Source organism: Montipora foliosa, chromosome 5 (genome assembly GCF_036669935.1).
Source record: "Montipora foliosa isolate CH-2021 chromosome 5, ASM3666993v2, whole genome shotgun sequence".
In the NCBI taxonomy this organism is placed as follows: Eukaryota; Metazoa; Cnidaria; class Anthozoa; order Scleractinia; family Acroporidae; genus Montipora; species Montipora foliosa.
Window position 1 is genome coordinate 40,700,239 of NC_090873.1, and position 12,858 is coordinate 40,713,096.

The window sequence follows — 12,858 nt, forward strand, 5'->3', positions numbered from 1 at the left end:
AAGTTTTCTGAGTGCCGTTCCCACCCGCTTTTGGACAAGTGGCCAATACACTCTTTTATTTTCCAACTTGATTTCCATGCTGGGAGTAAACATCCTTTACTCGCTTGTAGCTCTTGTTGTCCCCATCACCATACAGCTCTGAGTATCGTAGCTTATGCTCAGCAACAGACACCCTCTGACTCCATGGCTGTTGTTGAGGCTTTATAATTTGCTCTGCAATTATTGTAGTCTGCCATCCATATATGATATTCCTCAATATCTCTGTCCAGATGTGAATGCAGCTGACATTGCTTACAAAACTGAGTTAATGGCTCAGCATCTAAAACCTTTCCAGGATCTACAGACAGAACAATTACACAACCATTCTTTGACGAATATCCTCTTTTCTTCCATACCTGTTTCATCAAATGCATGAGACTGCACAGTTTACCAAGTCATCAGCCTTTTTTGTGCAGTTCTGATCTGTGCACTTGACATAGCTTGATTGGCAATTAATTTCACATGCTTTGCTACAGTTCGTGCATTCTTGGTCAGGACTCTTGCCATCGTGGGTGGTGGCATATTCATCAGTGTGCATTTTTTTATGGCCCCTCTGTGTCCCTTACCTATTGATCTCATTGCATACACCAGGCGTCTGTTTACCTCAAAACCCTTGGTTTGCTTTTGGATGTTAAAAAAAAAACTTTTTCGTCCTCAATTTTAGCAAAAAAAAACACGAAGGTTTGGGGCATATCCTTTCCTCTACAGATTAGTTTCCATCAGTAGTCAGTCATTTTCAGCAAACGGGTTCAAGCGAGGTTTCGAAAAGGTCGAAAAACAACTCTTAAGCCCCGTGCAAACAGAAGCAACAACTCCCAACATTGTTGGGAGTTGTTAAGCAACGACTCCCAACATTGTTGAGAGTTGTTAAGCAGACTTCCAACATTGTTGGGAGCATTGTTCGGAGTTTTTGGCCAACAATGATGCGTCTGTTTGCAAGGGGCTTTACTGAAACATCACATAATACATTCCGGACTGTAGAGTATTATCTGTCGTACGTTTCGCATCACTCTCATGTTTCTATGATCCTTCCGCTATGTTCTCTGTTTCCTAACTCGGATATTCACGTGACTTGTGGGTCTTCATTCCTTAATACGTTCTTAAAATGCGATTTAATGCCACAAAAAGGGAAATATAATGCTCTTATATACAAATACCTCAAACGTTTGCGAGTGAAGGCAATTACGTAATGTTTCCCCCGAAAACTGCTGCGACAGTCTGCATATGCCGTCAACCAAAATCAACGTTTACTTCCAGCGAAAAAGTATTTTACCAAATACTTCATATTTTATCTTTTTACATACTTTTTTGCGATCGACCGGTGTGACCTTAACTATTACTTAAAATCCAAAAACACTTGCGGAAAATTTTGTCTCTTAAATTAAAGTGCCTCTTTATACTACCCTACCTACTTTCCCTTGACAAAGAATTCAAATATCAACTGTAGACAAATCAAATTATTCCATTTTTTGGCTGTAATTTCAAGAACTTCAATTCTCGTACTCCTACGTATTGTCCTTTTACCGTTTTCCGTTTCCCAAAACAGGTATGTAAATATACCCTCTCCAACTTATTTGTCTATATGACAGGTCATACTGTACACTGACTTACAACTGGTTTGAACTATAAAAAAGTGAAAGAAGAGGTTTGAGCTGATACAACACCCGTAATATCAATAACAACTACAGCGTTGGACGAAATTGTTGAAACACTTTGCAATACATTGCCCTCACACAATGTTGTTTTGCCAAATGGGCTAAGAAACTCGCATGCAAACAATCTTGTAAGGGGAGAGTGAGCCACGAAAGTTTCAGGCCTGTATATTCCTGTACTGTTCCAAGGAATTTTGTGACAGACTCTAGAATTTTTATTTAAAGCTCTTGCCTGTTGCTTGCTTTGATCAGTGCATCCCACGTGAACGCCTAATTATCGTCTTGTTTAAACAATCGCATGAACAAAACATGTTAAGGTGATTCCCTTGTTTTGCACCGCGCTTATCGTACAGCGCATAACATTGCGACTTCGGAGATAGCAGGGTTTCACGCCGGTCATCTGAAGAAAGCCAAAAAAGGCCGCTTTTGCTGTTCAAGAGCTTTTAAGTGCTCGGTTTAGAAGGTGTCGTTTTGGAACTCTCCCCAGTCCTTTCGCGGTAAATGATCATTTTGAAGCCGAAATTGCCCCTTTGCTATCCATTTATCATTGTGTTGCGAAGAAACGAACACGGTGACCCCCCATTTTAAATGATTTTATTTACTTGTAATAGGTACACGGAAAATATATTTTAAGGAGAAAAGAAGTTGGAAGGGAGAAGTTGTAGTATTTACCTAAAGTGACGTGAGACTGCATTTGGAGCCTGACACCGAGTGCAAGGTGATGACTGTAGCGATCCAATTTGCTTACATCTCTTTGCAAGATTGAGCAATTTGAAATCACTTTACTTAAGATTATAGCCCGGACAAACAAGCAGGTTCAAGTTTTCAGTAATATTCAGTAGCTTTTGCTACATAACAACAATTTTTCCGGTTGATCTAGTTTCGAATGCTTCTCGCGAAATCCGGTAAAAGACACTTCGAATAATAGGAATACAGTGCGAAAACAAGCCCGGTGACACTCTCTTTTTAATAATAATAATAATAATAATAATAATAATAATAATAAAACTCTTTATTCATCCATAGTCAGATAGCCACAACATACGTGTGGCTTTGCATACATGACAACACAATCTCTGTTTTAACAGCAGGTAAAATAAAATCATGTCTTCTGTTTCGCAAAAATCTCTGTTTCTTAGGGGGTAATACTTGGTAAAGGGGGTGGGAAGTAGTATCTGTGATAGTATTCCATAGCTTACAGTCTCGATTTCTGATAACTTCAGCTATTACATGCAGGTTGTTGGTGTAACCAAATCTAAACGCTCGCTTAAAAAACCTGTCAATGCAATCAAGGTATTTACCTTGATATGCCGCTCCCCAAATCTCGATTCCATATTGCATTTTATTGAATTTGAAATGTCCTGTGTATGAATATCAATTGTACCAAGTTTGAAAAGAAACTGGAGAGTATGTCATTTTCAGGGGAATTACCTTAACCACTGTAAAAGAACAGAGTTATGTTTTGAATCTCTGGTAATTACCGTTACTATGCGACAGTGGTAAGTTTGTAGCTGAGATTTAAAAAAAAAATTATCATCTCAATAGCTCGCAACGGGTTTCTAGCAGTTTAAGTGTCAACTTTGATGAACAAAAAAAAGACATAAGTCGGCTAGTGCAACGGCGAAATATAATAAACTTTGATTGTGCAACACATCATTTTTGCAAATAGTCTTGATTACCACTTGCTCGGCCAAATGCATATTGTAACATCACGGACAATGGGAACTCTTTAACTTACTACCATAAATGAAACCTTAGAAAGATATCACAGAAATACAGGTTCCTTGTCTATTAGCTTCATAATGCTTATTTTAAACTGTGCGACACCAGTTGCACCCGTTTACTGAGAACTTAAGTGGCTGAGTACCGGCTAAATTCCAGACAGTCAGTACACCTCGTGGAAGAGAATGCAGCCCTAAGAATTTCGATGTCGTAGAAGCGGTAACCAGTTATCGATGACTCCTCTTTCTCGTATATATTTCAATGGCTTTACATTGGGGGAATCAGGCTTAGATACAAGCTTCTTTGAAGATACAGACCTGCCCTTAGTTGTCGTTTCAACAGTTGTCTTATTGGAGTTCGGTTGTTTCGATACAAGTCGATTCGCTACAAACTGAAATCGTTTCGAGACATCGTCAAATTCGATTCGATACACGAAAAAAGTAGAATCGATTCAACTCAATCAACAACAACAACAACAACAAGAAAAAACTTTCCTGCAATCTGCGAACTTTTTGCCAATCTCTCTGGGTTGTCATGATACTTAACGATGGCAAACGCTGACCAACTTTCTAGAGCCCGGTCCTGGTCTGATTGATTTGTTGAGTAATCCTCGCCTTTTCTTGCATTGGTGCGAAAAGTGTCTCCATCCATCTGTAAACTATCAGTTTTCGGAGTAAATTTAATAGACGCTCCACAAGCGTAAGCTGCGTTTCCTGTGGTACGTATGGCACAAAAGCCAGAGGGCACTGAGTTGGGTGGTATTGAACTGCAGAATTCTAGTTGATTTTTTCAAATGGGGGCTCTCATGTGGACCATTTGAGGGGTCACCCAGAAGTCGTACCAGCAGTGGCCCTTCGGTTCACACGTTCACAAGTTGAATTATTTCGTAATGTCCTGTCCCGTTTTAAAAGTCTTTTACTTTAAAGCTGAAAGGGGCACTGTCATTCGATGACATGCGCATTTTTTTTTCTCACACGCATAGATTTTAACAGACGTAAATTAATTTTTTATTTTATTTTATTTTTTACTTTTTCTGTTGAAGTCTAGACTAAATAGGGCTTTATAAAAGCACTAAAACGTATATTTATCTCTTATCGATAATTTGGGATCCAAGATATAAACTCCAACACAAATATGATGCCATGTTTGTTTTCTGTGTGACAGATGAATTCAGTGAAGTGTGAACGGGAACACTATAGGCGGTTCAAGCACACTCACTGCGGTAAACCAAACATATTATCAAGATTAAAATGCCATTTCAAAGCTGAAAGAGAGTGCGTTTATTTGCAAGAGACGATTTTGAAGTCGAAAGACGATAAGCAGAGAAAAAAATCAGCCGTGTTTTACCCACCGCTTGCGGTTTTATAATTCATGCAACAAATAAACACAACCAGCGCATGCAGTTCCTCTCGTCTAAATGCAGCTTTTTCTTCAAAATATTTAAATAGACATTTTAGAGCGAAGATAGTAACGTTTATCAACAAACGATGTTGTGGTGGTCTTTGACATTTAAGCGACTAGCTAAAAGAGAAATACGATGATGGACTTTGATCCTTGTCAATAGTGAAACGGGTTGCACTTCGATTATACCATGCGTCAAGTTTCTCATGAAGTCACGTCTTAAAAACTTGTAGGTGCTGTATTGGTATTTTGACTGCTTTTCTTTTGCTTTCTTGAGGAGATTGAATCACTATTTGTCCGCTTCCAGCTCGATGGTGGCCACGACTCGACATGTTAACACACGATAAAAAACTCCTTTCAAACAACAAAACCAAAGAAAAAGGGAGCAAAGAACAACAACGAAAATATAGTGAATTTGTTTCTGAACGCCACAGGATACTTGGTTTACTAAAGTAAACACGGATGGCTTTGATTGTGTAACTCAGAGAAATTCACACCCCACACACTTCTTTGAAAAAGTTGGCAAACTTGAATCTCCTGGAAAACAAATCGCAACTTAATAGACTGTTATGGAATAAAGCACTGTGTCAAGTTCCTGCACTACCACACGTACGCAATACGTGCCTATTTTTATATAAAATTCTCAGCCAAAGATCAATGACAATCGATCGTAAAAACATTAAAATTTCTGCCTTCTCTGACCTCTATGGATCAAGGGGTCATGATGTTTTGTCAAAAGAAAGAAATTGATCACGATCTAGGAAACCACAAGGTGCACGTGATCACTTTGTGTCAAGATTCTTGTTTACATTGAATGAACTAAAGGGAAAAATGTTAATCGTTTGTCGCTTTCAGAGTTAAACAACGTACGAGTTAGCCAAGAAACTGCCGTCTTTCTCTTTTTTTTTTTTTTAATTTTGTTGTTATATTTAACTGAATATTATATTTCATCTGTCGGGTCGGGAAACCTCCTTCGTCGGGTTCATATTAACCCGGGACCCGACTCTTATCTAGGTCACTGTGAATTATTGCCTTCCCTGAATAACCATTTCTTTCATTAATGAAGCAAAAATGGACAACAAGCTTTTCTTTCAAATAATTATTGACTAATTAACAATTATTCCTCGAGCCCGAATGTGCTCTGAGGCCGAAGGCCGAATGGGCTATTGACTCTGAGGCCATGAGGGCGAGAGGAATAATTGTTTTAGTAAAATCCAACTAGTTGGTCAAAAAAATATCGAGACAAAACATCTTTCGCTAGTTAAAGCTAGACTTTAATCCTTTACTGCCGCCAAAACATTTCAAACATGGCCGGCGCCTTCGCTACTAGTTGGCTATAACAAATAGCCTATTAGTAGCTCAACCAATCAGAACGCAGCATTGATAATAGACCACTAGTTGGATTTTACTGACTAGAATTAGTCAAATTTCAAATTGTTTATTTTTATTTTTATTTTTTTACCTGAAGGCTGTGCAGAGTTGACTACAAACAAATAAAATTACAAATAGCCAGAAAATTGTAAACACACATCCACTTTATTAAGATGTTCGATTCCTTCTCTGATATCCAACCCGCAAAAGTTACCAGAGAATTTGTCGTTTGGTTTTAGCGTTATATACATAACAGTACAGTTAGTAAAATATTAACGAGAATTCGACGAAGAGGTAATATGCGACTACATTTTGTTGTGTGCGTTGCGATGTTTATTTGAAGCTTCAAATGCAAAAATGTTTGACAGGGAATATCAAATTACAAAGAATATTCCACTGAAAGATCGTTAAAAACGTCTTTACTTTTGGGCGTTTAATTATTTGGACGAAAAATCTCACAAAAACCTTTTCCAGCGTAAAATGTATTGAAACAAACAAATAAAACCCTTCCTATTTCAATTGCGTGCGTGAAAACAAGAAACACAATCCTTGTCACTGAAACTATATGCAATTAAATAAATTTAAGTTTCATATAGTTCATGGTCAAACCCAGGTCAAACCCTTTTCTGAAGAACCTTTTCCGTGAATAATGAAGCACAACTATCCACTATTTTTTTTTTAACCTGAAAACTGTGCAGAGTTGAGTACAAAATAAATGTAAACAGACAGGCAACTGAGATGCGACTTTAGTAAACACAGCTGCATTCAAGGCGTTAGACTGCTCACGGAAACAGAAAGGCGTTAGATTCCTTCAATTTCTGTTAAACCCACACATAATTTACCATTTGGTTTCAGCGCTGTGCGTAACATCATAGTTAGTAACATTTTAGAAACAAACCTCACTTTAATATCCGACAGCAAAAGATACAATTCTATTCGAAGACCATTATTCGTCGCTTTTAAAATTCCAGAAATATATTTTTCACCGCCTGTCTTGTTTATCCAATTAATGTTTCATTCTTGAGCTTGAGCTCCATAAGGGCATATGTTGTTTAAAGCTCCACTAAAGTGCCATTCGCGTTACAATGACTTCGACGCCATTGAAGGTCAATTGAATATTCAACTGTCTCCACCGGATAAATTCTACATTTCTACTTCCCTCTGAAACCTACTAAAAATACGCGCAGAAGACTCTACTTACAAATACAATACCTAGCAGGGGAGAGACAGGAAAGAACTACTGCGCAGCGTTTCCATTTTCTTGACATAGAAACGGAACAATGTCCCTCAGTTTAACACTAGATTGCCATATGGCAACCCGCGGAGTAAAGCCCTGGGAACGTGGTTGTCATTTATTCATTCATCCATTCACTGAGTAATCACCATAAGTTATTTTTTCTTTTTTTTTTTTTTTTTTTTTTTTTTTTACGGTTGCTAAAATGCACTCAACTGTATGCATTAAGTTAGCAAATGGAAAGCAGCTGATAATCAACAGCATTGTGTACTTTTACCAAAAATAGACTTTGTGACATGACCACCCCCCACCCGAGTAGACTCAGCAGACACATTTCGATGTACTGAAAGGGAATGTATTGGTGAGGTAAGCGATAGCGAAGGAAAAAGGAAGACAACTTTATAAAGCTGTGGATTTGGTTTCTAAAAAGGAGGTAGAATGGTTAGCACTAAGCTAATCCCAGAAAAATTGGGTAGGGGTGTGCGGCCCGCTCCCTAAAACCCTTACCCTATTTATGACCAAAATCTGCGATTTTCCCTACCCTATTTATGACCTGACCAAAAATTTGATACCCAATTTATGACCTGACCCATAAATCAGTACCCTGGTGCAGACCTGCCTTATAATTGTTTCCCTAGTTCAGACCAATGTTAAACCAAGAGAAAATGAGAGGACAGATCTGTCCCCTCATTTTCTCTTGGTTAAACGCAATGTTTATCTGCTTTTATTAGGTAGGTTACATGATAAAGAAGTAGCTTCTAAATAAAAAAAACAAATTCAAGACTAGAGTGCAAAAATGGATGATACCCTATTTATGACCAAAATGGTGGAAAATTGGCTGAAAAACCCTACCCTTTGGGGACGCACATACCTATATAGCCCATATAAGGGAGTACCACCCCCCCCCCCGCCCCCCCCCCTGGCTTCCACTGTTTATACGACCACACTCGTTTTTAAAAAGGTTGTCACGTTTGCCAGTCAATTTCAATCTCCTACATTTTAAACACCGTTGTCGCTGCTCCGTTGTGTATTGTTCTGGTTCTCTCTCGAAAATAGAGCCAAGAACACGATCGACGTCGATTAAAACCGCAAATATTGAAGAAAATATTGTGAATCATTTCCCTAGTGCACTTTTTTTTGTCGGAGTCACATGTAGGAGTCTATAATTTCATGACGTCATTACTGCAAAACGTTATTGATCAAAACACTATGCTTAGTCAGACAAGTGTACGTCCTTGCGGATGTCCGCTCCGAAAATTTTTGTTTTAATACACGTATTTTTGTTTTGTAAATAAATCAGAACAACTTCCTCTTCCTCAGATGGAAGTCAGAACCCAAGGGCACCCAACGGAGGTGTTCCGCAAAATATCTGTTCCGCAGGGGGTGTATTTGCTTGCTGGAAAAGAAATATTGGGAAGTTGCTGGGAAAAATATTTTAGTTGTGTTGGCAAATTAATTGCAATGCCCTGGCGGTCACGCCTCTCCTGGGAGAAATGCATTTGTTGTGATGGTTATATAGAGTCAAATTGGACACAATGTACCTTTTTTGCGTACCGTTTTTGTTGTTTTATGCTTACTGTCTGGGAAACTTCCGCCCGGCCCTGCTGGCAAACGGAATTTCTGGTCTGTTTTTGCTGGGAGTGCGGAACAGATTTTAAAAAAACGCAGCAGGTAGAGAAATAACTTCAAAGAGGTTAATTGTTGGTTTATTTTATGACCATAATATATTTCGATGAATTTTGAGGTTCGGTGCCTCTGAGAACCATTAACTTGAATAGGACTGGAACGTCTTGGGGCAAAAAAAAAAAGGCGTGATGTAACTTGGAAATATGACCATTCACAGACTTACAGATCAAGTTACATACATACATACATACTTAATTGACAGCTCCCCATAGGGGCTTTTCAGGGCCAATGAAACATAACGAAACGACAGAACAGAACAACAACAACAACTGTTAAGAATCCCAACTGGCTGGAGGCAAACCAGTTGGCTATTTACAAGTGCAGCTGGGAAGTTGAACCAAGGACTACCTGGATCAAATTCAACGAGTGGTTGGAGCGGGTCTTGAACCCGGGGTCTCCGGATCTCAAGGCAAGCGCCTCCTCCAAGTTGATCTGTTGCTTGGAATTATATTTGTTCTATAGAGCCTCGTGTATAAACCGTGCGTCAGATATCATGCGTGAAGCATAAACTTGAGACCAAACACTAAGAATTCAGCTACAACTTAAGATTCTGCCGTTTAATTCTCAAGTTTTCATCATTTTCTGTTTACCAAGCTGATATAATCACTCACATCAATGGCTGAAATAAGAAGCTCCCCGGGGACGGTTAAAGAAAGCTATATCCTCTCTTATCATGTCTTGTGTCCTGTGGCGACGCAAAAGTATGGGTGTTCCATTTCTGTTGTCGGTCTCCATTCAAAAGAAAAAAAAACGAAAATTTAAAAAGGGAAAATATGTGGTAGAGCGGTCTGACCAAAGTTCCTTCTTTATTTCAATTTATTTTTCTCCAAATGTTTTCCGTTAAATTTCTGTTATATGCGGCTTAGTGCCTCCATTCTTTCCATTCAGTTCGGCATCCTGAATCGTTAAAATATGTATTCTGCTTTCAGCACCTTAATATGTTCGAAACGCAGAAAGATTGATCTGTTAGTAAACAGTGAAATTTAATAGTCTCAGAAGGGAGTATAAAAGTCAAGATGCTTTGACACAAAGTTAAGTAGGGTTCAGTCCGCCGTACCAGCAGTCTATTAAATCATTCACATCAATGGCTGAAAGAAGATGCTCGCGTTAAAGAAAGCTGTATCCTCACTTATGCCCTGTGGAAACGCAAAAGTGTCGGTGTTCCATTTCCATTGTCGGTCTCCATCCAAAAGAAAAAAACGAAAATGTAAAAGAGAAAATAAATATATGACGGAGAGGTTTCTGTTAAAATATACCCGGCTTAATACCTCCATCGTTTCCATTAATTCGGCATGCTGAATTGTTTATTTCAGCACTTAATCTGTTTAAAACGCATAACGATTGATCTGTTATCATACAGTGAAATTTAATAGTCTCAGAGGCAAGCATAAAAGATGATTTGAGTTAGTAGGTTAGTAGGGTTCAGCCCGCCGTACCAGCAGTACCTAGTTCCAAAGGCGTACGTTAATATGGAAGGCCCTGGAAAAGAAAGCAAGTCATCCTGTTATAAATCACGACCTAGTATTCTCCTGATTTTTTGCATTTTGTCTTTTCTTAGCAGTTTAACTGTTGTTCTGTTTATACGGAATTATTCCGTTGAACGGCAAGTCAAGGAACTGGAAATTAGACTTTGGCAAGAAGCTGAACAACTTTTAAGTTGTTCAGCTTCTTGCTCCGCTGGATTTTTTACCATAGTCTTAAAAAACTATGGTAAAAAATCCAGCGGAGGATGAAAACACGGGCACCACAGATCACACTCAAGGTAATATTTCTGATAATTGCCCTCTCTTTTTTCAACTGCCGAACCTCGCGACATCCTGCCAGCTGTGAATGTGAGGTCTAGAGGTTTATATCATTTCCCCGTTTCCCTCTGTCCCTGGGAAGCTTTAGCAGCTAGGTTTGGGTATCCACTTAATGAAGGAAATGACACCAGTGCTTGCTCTTTGTGTGTGTTGTACATTTCCATACAATTATTTGTCGCTCCTTGCAAAACAACGCAGAAAAAAAAATGTTAGGAGGTAAACGTCCCCGCCAGTGTATTTTTTTTTAAATATATATTTCCTCTCCTATTGTTTTGTTGTTGTTGTTGCTGTTGCTTTGTGTTTTTATAAGCTGTTGGCAACTGGGTCTCTTGCTCTCTGTTAAAAGCGAATGAAATAGCCGTGAAGCAGATAAATTACTGTGAAACAAATTTGATGGACGCCGCAAATCGTAGTGCCTTCTGTTAAAAGGGTATTTCAGTATTATTATTGTTCATACTTTCTTACGGCTGGTTTATTACTTCCACGCCTATGACAAGAAGAATGAAACAGACGCCGGTGAAGACACCAAGAACCAACTTTTATCCCTAGAAGTTCCTATTAGCCCTCGCGTTTTCGAAAGGGTTATTTTTACTATTGTTTTTGTTTTTACAATTTTTACAATTTTTGCACTTAGCTGGCATAAGCGGGAAGGGCAATTTGCTGAAAAGCTCATTGAAGTGACTTTCAGCTCTCAATTTTTTAAAAGAGAGATTTAACTCCCCCATTTTAACAGAAACAGCCTTTATCAATTACAAGGAATATTAAAATACAATAAAAAACGTTCTCTGGCTAAAAATTTTGAAAAAGAATATAAGCTTTCGGCTGTCGATCTACAGCCTTCCACGGATAAAACCTTGAATGTAAATTAGTGAAATATATACGGAAAAGGCGAGATAAAAATGATAAAAAGAACAGAGTAAAGGTATGAAAAATGGTGGCTATTGTTTAAAAAGAATTAGGAATCGGCTTAAAGTTATTGTCAGCATGCTTGGTAGAAGAGGTGTGCCAGGCCTCTAGAGTTTTCCTAACACGAAAAGAGCCTTTCTCGATAACTCGAGAATGACTGAAATCAATGCGATGACCGAAAGACCACGCATGTTTCGCAATGTTTGACCCATTGGCACATGTTTTTACATTCCTAACGTGTTCTTTCTTGCGGGTTTCAAAGCAACGGCCAGTTTCACCTATATAACACCAATCACAATCGGCAAAGGGGATTTTATAAACCACGTTGGGTTGGTGTTCAATAGCTGGTCTGAATTTAGGAGAAAGGAGTCTTGAGGGGCTTATTTACAACTAGGATATCGTGTCTTCGAAGAATTCTTGTTAGGGGTTGCGTAACACCATTGATAAAAGGAAGGACAGCAAAACCGTTAGGGTTCTCTTGAGGCGCAAACCATTTAAAAAACATGCCAACCAATTCTTCAGGTGAAGGGATGGCATGTGTGGGTGGTTTGGAAAATTTCTGCTTTAAGATATTGGAAATAACAAAGGAGGGATAGTTGTTGGCTCGTAGAGCATCAAAGATGTGATTGATTTCGGTATTTTTCCCTTGCGGTGTACTTGGGAGTTTAATTGCGCGGTGTAGGAGGGTCTCAGCTGTGCTGATCTTGTGGCGTTTGTCGTGGTGAGAAGAAAAGTCTAAATATCTGTCCGTGTGAGTTGCTTTGCGGTAAACATCAATAGTGATCGTGTTATCCTTGCGAGAAACCAAAGTATCCAAGAAGGCGATCTGTTGGTCAGATTCCTCTTCAATAGTGAATGAGATGTGTGGATCGATAGAATTAAGTGTAGTATGAAAAGAGTTAACAGCATCTCTTTTGATGATGCAGAAGCTATCATCCACGTAGCGTTTCCATACTTTAGGTTGTACTTCAGACGTGTTAATGGCCATTTCTTCGATCGCTTCCATGCAACGGTTCGCCACCACAGGGCTGACGGGGCTACCCAT

At 38.9% G+C, this 12,858-nt stretch overlaps 1 pseudogene; it reads right to left on the bottom strand.

Moving 5' to 3' along the window:
- The window catches only part of LOC138002734 (uncharacterized), a 13,544-nt pseudogene extending 686 nt beyond the window's left edge, over positions 1-12,858 (bottom strand).